This window comes from Balaenoptera physalus (assembly GCF_965194825.1).
Source record: "Balaenoptera physalus genome assembly, chromosome: 6".
NCBI lineage: Eukaryota > Metazoa > Chordata > Mammalia > Artiodactyla > Balaenopteridae > Balaenoptera > Balaenoptera physalus.
In genome coordinates, this window is record NC_138885.1 from 35,008,868 (window position 1) to 35,027,233 (window position 18,366).

The window sequence follows — 18,366 nt, forward strand, 5'->3', positions numbered from 1 at the left end:
GGTCTTCAAAATAACTAACCTCCCAACATCAAGTGAAGTCAGGATAAATTTAGTTTTGCTTCACTTCAGAGATCTCTGGGCAGTATAGCATAGAGGTTAATAGAGTGCATCCAGTCTGCTTTTTAATAGCTTTGTGACTTTAGGTAAGTTACTTAGCATCTCTGCTTCAGTGTTCTCATCTGTAAAATGGAAAGGATAACTGTACCTCCCTTGTAAGAGTTGTTACAAGAACCAAATGAGTTATATTTACATTTAGAATAGTGCTTTCCACATAAGTTGCTTTGTGTAAATGTCGGTTAATTAAAACAGTGATGCTATTTCTGATCTAAGATATATAAGTAGACGATGTGCTTAAAAGGAAGGGAAAAAGGGAACCATTAGAACCTTATCTAATGGTTCATTGGTGTTTTGTGCACACGATGGAGATTAAAGTATCTTATTAATTTGTCTTTTAAGTTTAATATAAGATTGCAGTCTTGATGATTTTGATATCTAAATTCATAAAAATAATACCACTGTATAAAGGTTCAACTGAAATCCGCTTTCCTTTCATTTCTGTTATGACATATTTAGTCAGAATATTGACATGCTATGATAGATGTCTTTAAAATAACCTGTTATATACTTATGATTCCTGTCAAACTCATAAGAAATTCATTCAGAAATATTTTTAAAGGATTTCTATATTAAAGAACCATGTTTAAATTTTAGTTAAGACATCTGACTTCTTCATTTTGAAGTATATGGAGGAAAAGTAATACTGAGGCAGTTTTTATTTATTTTAATGGTTTTAATATGTACCTGATTCTGTTACTTCATTTGAGATTTAAAATCTTGTCATTTACCCTGATATAAAAATAAGGCCTTACTTTGAACTTCTTGATATTTCCCTTTTTTCCACTTTTGCCTTGTTTTAATTTTATTCTTTTTGTTTTGAGCTCATATCATTCATTTACTCCATAAATTGACCAACTGTTAAATGCTGGGTTCTGTGTTTACAGTGATGAATTGGAAATAACCCTTGATCTGTAAGACTCACTATTTGGGATTTTTTAATACTGTTTAGTCATTGAGTGCTTAGGCACAGTGCTGAAGACTTCATATATCTGCTCTTTTTGTTTCAATCCTCATAACTACCTTTCTAGGGTAGTTCATTACTTTAAAAATGTTTCCACTAAATAAATGGCAGAGAAGAGTGAACTCTTGGTAGATGGAAGGGTAGTGAAGATCTGAGTGTGGTCAAGGTAATGTGGAGAGGGAGAGCTTTGGTGTTAAAATTCTTTTCAGATTAGTGTTTTCTCTCCTAGAAAGGATATGACTCTTGCATTCTGTTACCCTAATATAGCCTTCTTTGTTTTAATATAAAAATGTATTAGATTAGCATGAGGGAAGATTTTAAAAAGTGTTCTGTCCCAATTTTAGGGTGGAGTTCGGAACATGGCTCTGGGAATAGGATTGTATTATAAACATTTAGGCATCAAGGTTGCTTATTTATTTATTAAATATTTATTTGCTTTTTTATTTTACATAAACTTTTATGGAGTATAACATACATTCAGAGACAGGCATGTAACATCATACAGCATCAACACCCTTGTGTACGGCTTCTTACATCAGTTTTTATGTGATCCATCTGTGTAGTGTGTAGTGGTAGCTTCTTCATTCTCATTCTGTTGTTTTCTATCCCATTGTATGACTATGTATATGTACCGTAATTTATCCATTTTACTGTTGATGAACATATAGGTTGTTTCCAGTTTTGAGTCGCAATGGATAGTGCCCCTTATAGAATGTTCTTGTATCAATACATATCTTTTGCTGCACATCTGTGCATATTGCTGTAGTAGAATTTTTTGGACCGTGTGTGCTTTTGTTCAGTTTTAGTATACATTACCCAGTGTTTTCCAAAGTGTCTTTTCAGTAATGAATGAGAGATTTATTTGTCCCACATACTCTGCAACGTTTGCTTGATATTGTTTCATTTATTTAGCTATTCTGGTGGGTGTAAAGTGGTATGGCTAGTTTTTCAAAATATACACGATTCCTTTCTTCACTCATACCCACGTACCCCTCCCATGTGCACACCAAGGGAAAGTGGAATAGAGACATGTATATTTTCATAAAACCCATCAAATGATTCTGGTTGCCTTGTCAGTTGATAAGATGTGGAATATAAAACAAATGTAAGTATAATTTAAGGAAAATGAGACTGTCATGAAAATTACAACTTCACTGTATAGTTTACTGACTTTCTTACAAATGATGCATTTCTGCCTAACTATTGCTAAACATGGGACAGGTTTTAAGATTTTGCAAGCTGGTGAAAAGTTTTGTAGGCCCTTTTATTGAGTGAGTCTGCAACATTTCCCCAAAGCTCTAATTACACAATACTGGAATGCACTTGCTCTTACTTGACTATCTACCCAGATTGTAGGTTGTGTTCATTCATTATTTTGTGAGGTTTTGCTACCCCTTAAATAGGGGAAGTGCTGTCTGCCCAGCAGAGTTGACTCAATTTTCAGAACTTGAAAGTTGAGCAAATTTTACCAAATGCCCACAGCATGCTACGTATTGTTTTAGACTTAATTTCTTGTTATTTATGGAGTTTTTCTTGTGTCACAGACAGCAGTGTTGCTCATTTCTTTTTTTTAATTATCGAATTGTGTAGTGAATACCAAGGATGTGAAAAATACTTTTGCCTGTGTATCTTTTTCAGGGTTAGGACTGTGGTTAGTCTCTTCTCATTCCCCAGTCAATGTAGATCATGTTAGAATCATATGTAGGGATGCACCATTCCTGTACCTTTCGTGAATCATAATTAGTTGTTGATTTCTTCTGTTTTAAGTCACACATACAGACTCATAACTGCAGATAAGCTCATAGTTTTCCCTTTTTAACATTGTCTTATGCCTTTTTAGAGCTAATATTTTAATATCTGACTTTATTTCTTACTGCTGCAAAGTACTGTTCGTGGGTAGCACAGCTGTTTGATAAATACTTGTGCTCTACATATTCATAGTAGTTACTGATTATTGCTAGTCATAAGAATCTTGGGATTATTAGCTCATCATCAGAAGAGCTGAGATGGCATTCATGTACTTAAAGTGTTCTCTTGAGGTATAAGAACAACTCAGTTTATTTTTTTGCAAAGCATTTCCCTGAGAGGCAGGGCTGGTAGGTGGATGGCAGTAGCCTCCTTTTATTTAGTCTAGCTTGACCGTGCGTTACATTATTTCAGAAAAGACTGGATTAAAATCCAGGGTCTCCTAACACATTGCTCTTCATGGATCATTTTGCTTCATTTCTTTCTCTTTCAACTTTTCTCTCTTTCTTTCCTTTTTTTCCTCTTTTTTTCCCCTGTAAACTAAGCAACTATATGAAATGTTTTTCTTTAAGTAAGTGTGATTCCTTAAGGAGGATTAAGCCATTTTAATGGTTATAGACATGAAAGGTATAATGATAGAGACATATAGATCCCTACAACCCTGTATCCTAAGGCATGCTGTTTTGCCCATTTCTTTCCCCTAGATTTTATCATTTTGAGTTCCCCAAAGTGGTAGTTCCTCTTATCTTTTTCAGTGATGGTGGGTTTTCCTGCTTTTGTCTAGGATAGTACTAGTTTATGTCTTTTGTCCCAGCATCTTGTCCAATTTAACATTTGTAATGACTGTTTAATTTTTAATGAAATACTGTTATTAATAGTTGCATTAAAATAAGCCTTAGTGGGTTTGGTAGAATTTTTATTTCCAGCTGCTGCCATGGTCTAGTCTAGTGATAGGTGAGAGATGTGTAATAATGAGTTCTGCCTTTAACAGGTGGTAAAATCTGAAAGGAATCTTAAGTACACCTCTCTTTCCCTAACCCATCTCAGATACAGTGTAACCAGTGACAGTATCAAGGTGGGGATCTCCATGATTAGAAGTGGGCTGGGACATAAATGATTAGGGGTAACTAACTCCTCATGGTCTCAGGTGATGGTAAGAGATTTGATGCCTCCGCCTTCGTTGACTGCTTTGGGTACCAGCCTGTTCCATGTTCATGCAGCTTGCAAGATTCATGAAGTCACAAGGATAGCAATAAGTGGTGTCAGTGAGAAACTGTAGGAAACTGTAGGTTATGTAAGCTGAATAGTGGTTGAGCAGTTCTGCCATAGAATGAGTAAGCAGCACTGTTTAGTAAAGCTTTGTGTGATGATGGAAATGTTCTATGATTCCCACTTTCCATTATGGTAGCCATTCGCCACTTGTGTATGTTGAGCACTGAAAATGAATCTAGTACAACTAAGGAGCTGAATTTCTAGTTTAATTATTTCATCATTTGGTAAGACTTTTATTTTGCAACAAATCCTCTTGAAATCAATTAGTTAAAAACAGAAGTACGTATTTAATGAAAGTGTACACTTCAGAAGCTGTTATTCTGCTTTTTTAAAAGATTTTCTACACCATTGCTCAGCAACCCAAATAACAGAGCATACAGTGGGTGGTTAGACTGATACAGAATGGATGGTTTACAGAATTGTTGTGATAAAAGAACAAAGGAGTGAAACGTTAAGCATGCTTACTAGAGAGTTTTTGAAGTGATGCACTGTGGGTTTTGAGTTTGATAAGGAAGGAAGGGAAGCCATAAGGGGGTAATGACTTAAGAAGAATGGTATGGACTCAGTGAAGTGTTGGTAATAAGAGCTGTTGGGGGATTAAATTGATGACAGAATAGGAATAAGTTCTGTTATTAAAATGATATATTCAAGTTTATTTCCATGGTTGGTCAAGCTATCCTAGGTAGTAAGTTCCAAGTCAGAATCTCTGAAAAAGATTGCTAAAATTTTAAGTGGGTGAGATCATTCAGAAAGGTAAAAGAACTTTGATGCTGGTAGGAAAGAAGTCCACTGGAGTGCAGTCATCCAGGGTGGTGGCAGGAATAGTGAAGAAGACAATGGAGACAGTGGTTGAAGTCCTCCATAAAGGAGTCTAACTCAGAGAGGTGAGTAGGTGATTGCAAGAGAGAAGAATGTAAGAGAATTTTTAAAGAATGGACTCATGCAGTTGCCATACACTTTTGTTAGGTTGGAAAAGTAGTCTGGAAGCAACAGTGGTGAGTCAGAAGAACTCTTTACTTCCAACTCCTTTTACTATGGGGTTCGCCAAAAAGTTCATTTGTTTTTTTCCATAAGATAACTCAAGTGGTGCTTAGTTGTCTTTAAGTTCATTCCAAACAATTTTGTTAGATTGTATTGTGACAGCTGTCATATCAGCGTGCATTAAAAAAAACTTACCAAATTGGTGAATTTTTGTGTGGCCATTTTAATATTGAAGATGGAAGAAAAACAACATTTTCGGCATAGTATGCTTTATTAGTTCAAGAAAGGTAAAAACACAACTGAAATGCAAAAACAGATTTGTGCAGTGTATGGAAAAGGTGCTATGACTGATCAAACGTGCCAAAAGTGGTTTGTGAAGTTTCATGCTGGAGATTTCTTGCGGACAATGCTCCACAGTTGGGTAGACCAGTTGAAGTTGATAACGATCAAATTGAGACATTAATTGAGAACAATCAACATTATACCACACGGGAGATAGCTGACATACTCAAAATATCCAAATCAAGCATTGAAAATTATTTGCACCAGCTTGGATATGTGAATTGCTTTAATGTTTGGGTTCCACATAAGTGAAAAAAAACCTTCTTGACCATATTTCCACATTCAGTTCTCTATTTAAACGTAACAAAAATGTTCCGTTTTTAAAACAAATTGTGACGGGCGATGAAAAGTGGATACTGTACAATAATGTGGAACGGAAGAGATCGTGGGGCAAGCAAAGTGAACCACCACCAACCACACCAAAAGCCGGTCTTTATCCAAAGAAGGTGATGTTGTGTTGTGTATATGGTGGGATTGGAAGGGAGTCCTCTATTTTGAGCTCCTTCCAGAAAACTAAATGATTAATTCCAACAAGTTCTGTTATTAAAATAATATATTCAAGTTTATTTTCGTAGTTGGTCAAGCTATCCTAGGTAGTAAGTTCCACTGAACCCCAATTAGACCAACTGAAAGCATCACTCAACGAAAAGTGTCCGGAATTAGTCAACAGAAAACACGTAATCTTCCATCAGGGTAATGCAAGACCGCACGTTTCTTTGATGACCAGGCAAAAACTGTTTCAGCTTCACTGGGAAGTTCTGATCATCCACCGTATTCACCAGACATTGCACCTTCGGATTTCCATTTATTTCGGTCTTTACAAAATTCTCTGAATGGAAAAAATTTCAATTCCCTGGAAGACTGTAAAAGGCACCTGGAACAGTTCTTTGCTCAAAAAGATAAGTTTTGGGAAGATGGAATTATGAAGTTGCCTGAAAAATGGCAGAAGGTAGTGGAACAAAATGGTGAATACGTTAAGTTCAGTAAAGTTCTTAGTGAAAATGAAAAACGTGTCTTTTATTTTTACTAAAAAACCAAAGGAACTTTTTGGCCAACCCAGTAGATCCTTCACAGGTGTAAGAAAAGGATATGATTTTAGCAGTTCTATTTGATCTGCTTTAGTTAGGTATTTGCCTCTCTGACCTTACCTTTGTTTCTCCAGTGCCTGACCGATTTAGGTTCTTAATAAATGTTTGCTCAGTAAATGCTAGATGAATGTGAAATTGTTCCACTGTCCTGGAATTCTAGAACAAAGAACATTGCTTAGACACTTTTAAAAAGTGATTTGAAAACTAGTAACAGGAATTGTTACTTGGTTTTGTTTTTGGCAGCACCGGGTGGTTTGCGGGATCTTAGTTCCCTGACCAGGGATCGAACCCAGGCCCTCGGCAGTGAAAGCGCGGAGTCTTAATTACTAGACCCCCAGGGAATTCTCACTTTTTTGACTATAATTAAATGAGAAGGAAGAGAAATATGAAGGCAAAAGACTATTATGATTTGTTAAAAAAAAAACTATGGAGGCAAAAGCTTTAATCAAATGTTTACTCATATTTTCCTAAAGTAAAAGAGATGAGGGGAAGAGTAGGAGAAGGGAGAGGGAGAGAATATAGGTTTTATTTTGGAGGAATGTTTTAGGACTCAAATAAATCTGAAAAATGCTTAGAGTTAATGTTAAGTGGATCCAGAATTGGCAACTAACTGTGCAGAAACTAAGTACTTTATAGACCTTATCTCCTTTAACACTCACTATATTCTTTCTGTACGAGAAATTATTCCCTTTCTGAAGATGAGAAAGCTAAGGGCCAAAAAGGGAAAGTAACTTGTTCAAGGGTTATAAAACCTAAAAACACTTGTGTTTTCTTTTAACTTGCATTGTTTCATATACACATCTTTTCTTTTGTGTACATTTCAATGAGTTTTGACAGATATGTTCACCTGTGTAACAACAGCCCAGTCAAGAGACAGATCATTTCCATTACTCCAGGAAGTTCTCTAGAAGTTTACACAATTCCTGAGAGACACTTTGGATGTTAGTCTATCTTTTTACAACTACACCTCCACATTACTTGCATTAAAAGGGAGATGGAAGTTAGAGATAAGCAGTGTGAGAGCAGCAGCGTGAGAGCAGTAGTATTCATAGCTCATGTAAATAGCTCATGGAGAGCCTAGTGATAAAGGTTGAAAAAGTAAAAAAACCTCAAAAACATACTTAGGCAAATTTAACTCTGTTCTTCTTCATAGTTCATGAGATTATTACTGTTTTGTAAACTAGTTCTACTTTTTAGTTTCATATTAATACTCATACACAATAAACTAATTTATTGAGTGCTTTCTATGTACCAGACACTATACTAGGCGTCTTCTATACACTCCCATTCAGTACACCAGTCATTTGAGATAATTACCATTTATTATTCCCATTTTACAAACAAAACTGAGGCCCAGAGAGCTTACACAGCTTCAGGATCTGCACCTAACTCTAAATTCAGAAACCAAATTCTTAACCCTGATGGTGTTCCATGGATCATTCTGTAATACTAAATTATATCTGGTACTTTGTTTTTTAGGAAGCAATAAATTTTGTACTGTTTAGTAAATATGTAATACCTTTCCAGTAGTTGACTTCAAATCTAGTCAATATGTCTTTGCTTAGTATCTGCCATCGTATACACTAGGCAGTACGTAAAGGTGAGAATATAATCTCAAGGAGTTCAGCATATTTGATGAATTGAAAAAAACCATAGTATTTTCAGTTAAAAATCCTGGATTCATGGACTTTCCTGGTGGTCCCATGGTTAAGACTCCGTGCTTCCAGTGCAGGGGGCGCAGGTTCAATCCCTGGTCAGGGCACTAAGGTCCCACACGCTGTGGGGCATGGCCAAAAAGTGAAAGAAAAAAAAAAACCCAAAAAATCCTGCATTCAATTTCTGAATTTTTTTTTTGTCTTTTTGGGTTTTTTTAAAACTCTATGACCTTAGATCATATTGCTTCTGTTTCAGTTTCCCTGTCTGTAAAATAGAAGTAACTACTTCACAGGGTTGTTTAGAGGATCAAATGAGATAATATGTATAGGAGTAAAATTCTAAAGTGTGAAGTAAAATCTTACAGATTATTGTACTAATAATTACAATAAATTTGATTAATTCTATATGAGAGACATTGGTTATGAAAGTGCTTGGGTACCTAAGGAGTAATTCATTTTACTGAAGAAAATGGTATGGGAGTAAACATAAACGGTTGGTTGGTAAACATTTTACAGAAGAAATGGCAGTCGAGATCAACAGATTAAAACACTGTTGGTCCTTAAAGAAGGAATAAGGTTAAGTTATCTTATTGTTTGTTGATTGAGATAACTTACTCCTCTTGTGTTTGATAAAGAGTCTGTTGCTATAATTTATAAATTAGATCTTGAATAAAGATTCTACCTGAAGGGACCCCTGAGATCTAGTTCAAATAATGCCATCCTTCCTTGTGTCCACAGGGTTTAGCTAAGTGTAGAACCTCCCAAGATACTCAAACAGGTCAGTGAATAAGAGAGAGAGAGACTATAAAGGAACAAATGAATGAGTTAAAAAAAAAAAACAAAGGAATGGGGGGTGGGGTGGGGTCTTGTAGCTTGGCCATAGTGAGTAGTCTCCTGACTGCTGGTCTTGCCCTGTTTTGGTTCACCACAGTTTATATATTACTATAATTTAAAATCTTACCTCACGAAGTTTAATGACCGTAGTCATAAACTGCCATGCTAAGTATTTAAATAAGGCTGATTTTTTAAAATCCCAATACTGTCTTTATAAGATTTCTGGAAATAGCCTCCTTTTACTTGTATTTTTTCCTTCACCCTCCTCTGGAAATGGCCTCCTTTTAGAAAGTGAAATATTTGCTTCATACATTTTAAGGGGATATGACTATTAATATAGATGCAGATAGGCTTATAATTTTCTTATTGTGCCTTGTGTATGTCATTACACAAGTAATGTGAAAACAATTGAACTTGTAGCAACTAGCATGACATATAAATCTAGTTGTTTTTAAATGATTTTTTTTTTTTAAATGGTTGCCAAAGAGCCAGACTGTCCTTAATATGTAATGCTACAGGAAACGCAATCAGGTTCTGAAGTGATCTGTAGTCGATTTTTTTTTTCCCAAGAAGTTCATTGCACTGTGAGGAAATCATGTAGTGATATCAAGTACATCTTAGTCTACAGTGTATGAGTCTTACTGTATAAGCTTATGTTAGAACCGGATAGGATTTAGTGATTCTTGCCCTGAATGCTTTGTTTAGCCAACAGCTCAGTGATGTGCAAAAGGGCATGTGTTCTGAAACCAAAAAGGGCCAGGGATAGAATCCAGGTCTCTCAACACATGGACCCCAGGGCTTTTTTCCATTTTTACCTTTGTTAAGGAAAATGACGTTGCGTCTATGTCAAGAAATGTTAAATGACTTTTAGTTTTAATCCTTTTTTTAAAAAAATACATTAAAGCGACAGAAATGGAGTGATTTTGGGGGGTTACAGTGTGTGTACACGGGAGTTGACTTTCAGTTTTTTGTTCTTTTTTTAAGGGAGAACCTTGGCGTTGAATGACAAGGCAACAGTAAGCAGAGGCTTTAAATCCCTGCTTGTGTGCAAACCTTCACCAACACGTATTAATGGCTTTTAGGATTTATCAAATAGAGAAAGAGTTCATCTTAAAATGTCTGTATTTTGCCTATACTAATAAAGTTTCCATATATATGTTATTAGAACTACCTCCTTACTATCAGTGTTAGAGGATGTTGTAGATTTCAAAACAGATTCCATAACACTGGAATAAGATCCTGAAACAAGTTGAAAACTAGCCCAGAGGTCTACCTCTCAGGATAATACTCAGGTAAAACGGAAGACTTAGTCATAGGTAGAGGACAGATGGATAGCTGCAGCAGGGATGATGAGATTTTTGTATTATTGGTAATAATAGCTTTCTGGTCTAATCCTCACACTAGAAATGTGATTCTCAGTGTGAGATCCCTAGACGAGCAGCATCAGCACCATCTGAGACTTGTTAGAAATGCAAATTCTGGGGCCTGACCCAGACCCACTGAATCATTCATCCTAGGGTTGGGGCTCAGTATTCTGGTTTCACAAGGCTTCCAGGTGATTCTAATGCACAGTTAAATTTGAGAATCACTGCCCTAGAAAAATATAAACCTGTGAGTCTACCATTTGTAATCACTTAGAGGCTGGCACTACTTGGTTGGACCATATAATATTACCCATAGTCTCCTGCTTTTGATTTACAAAAATTTCAAATTACCAAGTTTTAAAGAAAAGTCACCTTTTATTTTGGGCAGAGAGTTCAAACTGTAAAACTGCTATTTCACTTAGGCCTCTCAATAACCAAAGTAGGAAAAAATTAAGGGCCCCAGTAAGAGACTATACGGTAAATGGAAGTATTTGAGCAACGTGTGCGTGCGCGCATGCGCATGCACACGCCCTGGGTAATGTCATCATAAGCCGTGACTCCTGAGTACCCGTCCACTCCCCGCCCCCAGCTCTTTTGGCTTTCCTCTTCTATAGGAATATATATAGTCAGGAAGGAGGAATCGTCTTCCCACCCCCAGCCATTTTTTTTCTTGAGGGTTCAGAGTATTTCCGTTGCTATATCCTTCATCAGCCCTTGTTCCTGCCCCCTAAGATTTTTACTAGGACCTGTGTTTAGATGTGCTGCCACTGAGTTGACTCACTCTTCTGAGAGTCACAGCTGTTTCTATTTCGAAGAGGAGCCTTTCTCTCCCTGTTATATGCATTTTAGTGAACTTTAGTAAACTTGAGATAAACTGGTTTTAAGTGATTGGAACTACAAGATGGCTTTTCTCCATTATTTTCCTCAGACCATTTAATTAGTCCCCTCCCTCTTTTTAAAAAATAAACACTGAGCATTGTGCTAGGCTTTGCATTGCAGAAATGAATAAAACAGAAAAACCTTCAAGAAGATCATAGTTTAGGTAAAAACACAGCTGTTCTGTGCACATAAAACTCAGTAGTAAAAGGCAGTAAATGAATGGAGGGTGATGGAGGTGGTAGGTGTATTTAATGGGAGCTGACTATGGCCATCAGTAACCAATTTCAGTTTTCTAAATGGGCATGCTGTGTTATGTACTGCTTTCCCTCCTGCTTATAATGCTTCTTAAAAATAGAAGTCGTAATTATATTGCGATTCGTATTACATAAGAGTAAAAAGAAGAGGAAGTCACCTTCCCACCCCCAGTTCCACTTCCCACTGTAAATTGTGCCTGCTTTTAGTTCTAGACAGTATTGCCTACCTCTGTGAATGATAGTCTTATTTCTCTCCTCACTCCGTCAATCTCCCAATTATTATTCGTTGTTAAGGCTACATCATCAAGGTGTTTGCATTTTAATTTCTTTTTTGCTTTATTTGCAGACCAATTCTAAAAATTTAAACCTGGAAATATTTATAATGTGATTATATAAATACTTACTATAGAACAAAGTAGGGTGGCCTCACAGAAAATGAAATGTAATCCTATGTACATAAAAACTTTACCAATGGAAAATTTTCTAAGTGTCAAATTGTAGTGAATTCTCCTAGTTTCTTTTTTAGTTTCCTTCTCTACTGAGACCTGTTCAATTCTGTTGTTTTTTCAAGCCCATGGTTTCTTTCTTTAGGGTTCATTTTCATTTGGTTAGAGCTGTGGTCTTCAAAACGAAGCATCCACATAAACGGGTTACACAAGATAATTTGGGGGGGTGTCAGAATATATTAAAAATTAAATTATTTAATTTTATCTGATTATTTTAAATTTTAATTTTGATATGCTTTATAATATACATAAATATATTAGTATAATAATATGTTAATTTATAAATAGACATGCATGCTGAGAGCAAATGGTTTTTTACTCATAAAGGCATGTCATACAAAAAAGTTTGGAGTTCATTGGGTTCATTGAGTAATTTTCAATATAGAATGGCAGACTTTTCAAGTATTTGCTGTCTGAAAATGTCCTTTCTTCAGCTTGCATTCCTGAAGAATTTTGAGTATGAAATTCTAAATTCAAAATTTTTCTTAAAAACCTTAAAAGCATTTCTCCTTATATCTTAACAGCATTTAGATTTCAGTGTGACTGGTTCCTTTGTAGATAACGTGAGAAGTTTTAGGATTTTCTCTTTTTTGGTGGAACTTTGAAATTTTGCCAGGATGTGCCTAGGTATAGATCTTTTTTCAGTAAGTATTCTTGGTACTTGGTGAGGCCTGACTGGGAACTTGTGTCTTCCTTCAGATCGTGGAAATAGTCTGTTTTTTTCTCTTGATATAGCTCTGTTATTTCTGTCTTAATCCCCTTCAGGAGCATTTAATGGCTCTCCTGTTGGAATATTGGATCTCTTCTGTCTGACCTCCAGGTCCCTAACTTCTCTTATTTCCTATATTCTTTGTGTATTTAGTTTGTGTCTTCAGAAGTAGTCTTTATCTTTTATCCTCCATTAATTATAAACATTTTATTGTTTATCTTACCCATTGGAATTATCATTTATATATATATATATATTTTTTAATATTTATTATTTTTGGCTGCGTCAGGTCTTAGTTGCGGCACACGGGCTCTTCGTTGCAGTGTGCAGGCTTTTCTCTAGTTGTGGAGTGCAGGCTTCTCTCTAGTTGTGGCACGTGGGCTCCACAGCGTGTGGGCTCAGTAGTTGGGACGCTTGGGCTCTCTAGTTGTGGCACGTGGGCTTAGTTGCCCCGCAGCATGTGGGATCTTAGTTCCCTGACCAGGGATTGAACCTGCGTCCCCTGCGTTGGAAGGCGGATTCTTAACCACTGGACCACCAGAGAAGTCCCCCATTTATATTTTTAATTAACAAGAATTCTTGTTTTCTGACCACTTGTTCAAAGCAGCTTATTCCTGTTTTATTTAAGTGTACCATTCTGTCCCCTGCATTGTTTCCATTTCTACCAGGGTTATTTTGTTTTATTTTGTTTTATTTTACAGTTTTGGACCTTTTCCCAGTTGTCTGTTGTGATTTTCTCCTTTAAGTTTCTCTGCTGACTTGTTCCTATCTAATTGATTTCTCTGCTAATTTGTTCCCGTTTATCTGCCTTAAATTTCTCAAAATATCTGATCCACCAATATCATCCTTTTGTACTTTCCAGCCCTGTTATGACTTCATTCTTTTGCAAAAATTTGTTTTCATCTCGTTGGTATGTTGGGAAATAAAAAAGACAGATAAATGTGCTCACTTGACTGCCTTGAACTATGTACTGCTTTCAAAGTTCCATCTTGGGTACAATATCTGATCCAGACATCTAGAAATTAGAAAGTTGATAGAAGGCCATATAATCTGTCACATGACTTTGGAAGAGAGTATGAAACCCCTTTGTTTGTTTGTTTTGGTTTTTGTTGTTTTTTTCTGTTAATAACATGCTAGAAAGGTTGTCTTTAAGAATTTATTATAAGCTTAGGCTGAATCCAGGCAGGCAGGCAGACATTGCCAAATTTTAGCATTATATTCCTGGGCAGATTATGTAGCCTTTTTGCACTCTAGTTTACTCCCCTATAACATTGGCAGAAGCAGCGATTACTCTCCTCATAGAGTTATTCTGGGAATCAAATTAGATAAATACTTAGGCCTGGCATATAGAAAGCCTTTACAAAATATTTATTCTTGATATTGTTAGATTGCTTCTATTCAGGAAAAAGTTACACATTTTAGATAACTCTTTCCTTATAGAACAGATAAGTTTCTGTAAAGTTGGCTATGAAGTTGATTATTATAAAATAAATTTTCACAATGATTCTCTGTATAATACTGAAAATGCATTTGCAGAGAAAACTTCCTCAGTTCCATGAGTTGAAAACCTTGGATGAAGAAGTCTGTTGGTGACTTGCTGGAACCAGTAGCAAACATACTTGCAGTAACTGCTAGAGATTTTTGTTCCCTCTTAGTAAGCACCTACTGGAATAGTAATAGGGTTCTTTGCATGACTGGACTCAGGAAGCTAATAACACTCTTCTCATTGTGTCATTTTTCTGTGTGTGTACTTCTGTAAAGTTATAATAAATATGTATATTATTATGGTCTTCTTGAATGTGATGATAATTCCACGTCCTCTCCTACCCCCAAACTCTTAAATTGTCCAGAAATGCAGCTTCTTATTGTCTCTTACATGAATCACCTTTATCATTGACTTAAGTCTGTTTTCTAAACTACAAACCTTGATATCCATAATTCCTCAAAACCTTGTCACTTATACCTCTGCTCTTCTGACTTCATTCTCATTGCTGTATGATATTTCACTATATGAATGTACCATAGTTTATCCATTCTATTACTTAGGAATAATTGGGTAGTTTTCAGTTTTTGACAATCACAAGAGCTTTACTGCTTTATTTTTATATTTATGTCTAGAGCCCATCAATGAACAATCTTGTACACATATTTTGAAGAACATATGAATGTATGCTTCTGGCTGTATACCCAGGAGTGGAATTGATGGGTTTCAAGGTATTCAATTGTTTGGCTTTAATAGATATTGCAAACAGTTTTCCAAAGTGGCTAGACTAATTTATACTTTCACCATCAGTGTAATTTTAGAGATTCATTTCTCCCCTCTGGCAACATGTATTGTCTTTTTTAATTTTAATTTTAGCCATCCTGTTGTGTGAGTAGTGGTTATCACACTGTTGTCTTAATATATTTGTCTGATGACTAATGAAGTTGAACACCTTTTCATATGTTGACTGACCTTTTGGATATCTTTTTTTTTTTTTTTTTTTTTTACTTTTTATGCAATATTTAAGTCTTTGGCCAATTTTTCTGTTCAATTCCCTGCATTTTTTATAATAATTTATAGGAATTCTCTGTATACTCTGGATATAAGCCCTGTATCAGATCCCTGTATTGCAGATATCTTTTTCTACCCTGTGTCCTGCTTAAGAAGTACTTGCCTACCCCAGAGTTGTAAAGATATTCTCCCATTCCCCGCCACCCCAAGTTTTATTGCTTTACTTTCATATTTATATCTGAACTATATCTGGAATTGATCATTGTATATGACGTGAGGTAGGAGTCAAGATTTTATTTTTCTATATGACCGTCCATTTGACCCAGGACCATAAAGACCATCATTTCTGTACTGCATTTCATTATTTGTCATAAATGTGCTCAATATGTGTACATCTGTTTCCGGATTCTGTTTTCTTCCATTGGTCAGTTTCTCTTAATTTTTTCACCAGTACCACTCTGTCTTAATTTTAATAGCTATATTTTAAGTCTTGAAATTTTATACTTATTTTTTATACTTAAGTCTTGATGTCATACACTTGGCATACTTATAGTCCTTTAGCTTTATTGTTCTTCAAGAATGCTTTTGCATATCCATATAAATTTTAGAATTCATCTATCAATTTCCACAAAAAGCAAAATTGTGATTTTGATAGTGATTGCACTGAATTTATATGTCAGTCTGGGGAGAATTCTTTATAAGATTTATTTTACATTTCATGAACCATGGCATATTTCTTTTTACTTTTCTCTCAGTACCATTTTGTAGTTTTCAGTATAGAGTTTGTGAGCATCTTTCATTAGATTTACTTCTAGGAAAAGTGGATTTTTAAATTATATTATAAATGGTATCTTTTAAATATTCTATTTTCTAATTGTTGCTAACATATAGAAATACAATAGATTTTTATATGTTATACAGCAACTTGTGCAAAATTCCTTGTTAATTCTGTTAGTTTGTACACAATCATGTGTGTTATCTGGGAATGATGATGATTTTCTTTTTTCTTTTCCAATTCTTATGCCTGTATTTTTTTCCTGCTTTAAGGTACTGCCTGGGACTTCAAGAGCAGTGTTGAGTGAAAGGCTGATAGTGGTCTTTCTTGTCTCATCTCACCTGGAACTCTTACTGTAGGGGTGTGGGGATGAGTTTTAAGATACTTTTTGTAAAATTAAAGAAGTTCTTTTTTTTTGGAAGTTCTCTTTTATTTGCAGTTTTTTAAAGAGTTTTTATCCCAAATGGGTATTAAATTTTATCAAATGCTTTTTCTGCATCTGTCAGGGTGATCTGTTTTCCCCCTTTTTTGGTTAATCGAAAAAACTAATAGATTCTGATGTTAATCACCCTTGCATTACTCAACTAAAACTTCATTGGTCATGAAATATACTTTTTATGCAATCCTAGGTTTGACTTGCTATTAGTTTGCTTAGGATTTTTATATGTATGTTCACGAGACAGACTTTCCTATATCTTTCCTTCTTGTAATGTGCTTGACAGGTTTTGGTGTAAAAGTTACACTGGTTTCATCAGACAAGCTGGGAAGTTTGTTTTTGTTTTCCATTTTGTGGAAGAGCTTGTGCAGTGAAACGATTCCTATAAGTTTTCCTTGTGGGAGGGCTTTTAATAATTAAAGTTTAATAAAAATAGGACTTTATAATTTTCTCTTTCATATTGTATGTCAGTTTTGGAAAGTGATTTTTTTCAGGTAATTTTCTCATTTTACTTAAATTATCAATTAAGTTGGTGTAACGTTTTCATGATAGCCTCATTATCCTTCACAGCATCATTTTAGGTGTTGTAAATTTGTGTCCTCTCGTTTCCCTTGATTAGTCTAAAGCTATTGATTTTATTATTTTTTTCAAAAATAATACAGAGCATTTGGCTTTGCATTTTTTTCTGTTGTCTGTTGTACATTTTTTTTCCTAGTCATTGCTTTCTGCTCATACTTTTATTATTTCTTCTACTTTCTTTGGGTTTGACGTACTCTTTTCTAGCTTCCTTAGATGGAAGCTTGTCATTGATTTTCAGCCTTCCTTATCTGATATATGCATGAAAGGTATAAATTTCCTAAGCATTGATATAACTACATCTTACAAGTTTGGAAATTTCTTATCTTTAATATTCAGTTCAAAATGTTTTCTAATTCTCATTATGATTTCTTTTTTCACCCATAGATTTAGAAAGCTATTATTTAATTTTTTGAGATTAGGTATTTTCTAGTTATCTTTTTGCTTATTGATTTTTAACTTAATCCCACTGTGATTAAGGTTTATACTCTGAATGATTTCAATGACCAGTATTTGTTTGTAAGGCTTTCTTTATCTTGCAGTAATATGGTCAGTTTTCGCAAATGATTCCTGTGCCATTGAAAATAATTTGCATTCTTTTGCTGTTGGGTGCCATATCTCTCCCCTCAACTCCTGCCTCTCTCCCTCCCTCTGGCCCCTCATATATATATATGAATATGGGTATGTATATTTACCTATATATGTCATTAAGATTGTTCTTTAACTTACTGAGAGAAGTGAATTAAAGTCTCCCACTGTGATTTTTGGAATCATCCTATTGCATACAGACACGTTTAGTATTATGTTTTTATGATTGACCTTTTTTCTCATTTTATTATTTTCCTTTTTATGTCTCTGAATGCTTCTTGCTTTAAAATTTCTTTTAAATTTTAAATTTAGCTAATATAGCTGTACCTGCTTTGTCTTGGATAGGATTTGTCAGCTATATATTTTCTCATTATTTGTAACCTAAACCTTTCTTTTACCCTTATACAGGCACAATTTTATTGCATTTTGCTTTATTGTGCTTCACAGATAATGTGTCTTTACAAATTGAAGGTTTGTGGCAACCCTGTGTTGTCAGATGATGGTCAGCATTTTTAGCAAGAAAATATTTTTTAATTTATGTACATTTTTTTAGACATAATGCTACTGCACACTTAGTAAACTATAGTATAGTGTAAACATAACTTGTATATGCACTGGGAAATAAAAAAATTCATGTGAGTCACTTTACTGCATTATTCACTTTATTTCAGGGGTCTGGAACTGAACCTGCAGTATCTCCGAGGTATGCCTATATTTAAGTCTTCTCCAAACTTAAATACAGTTGACCCCTGAACAAAGTGGGGGTTAGGGGCACCAACCCCCCATGCA

At 35.1% G+C, this 18,366-nt stretch overlaps 1 long non-coding RNA gene across 1 annotated transcript in view; it reads left to right on the top strand.

Moving 5' to 3' along the window:
- The window catches only part of LOC309662902, a 40,145-nt gene that overhangs the window by 7,715 nt on the left and 14,064 nt on the right, over positions 1–18,366 (top strand). Inside the window, exon 2 of the long non-coding RNA XR_014265049.1 lies at positions 18,249–18,280. This is a non-coding gene — a long non-coding RNA (uncharacterized lncRNA). The remainder of the gene's footprint in view (positions 1–18,248; positions 18,281–18,366) is intronic.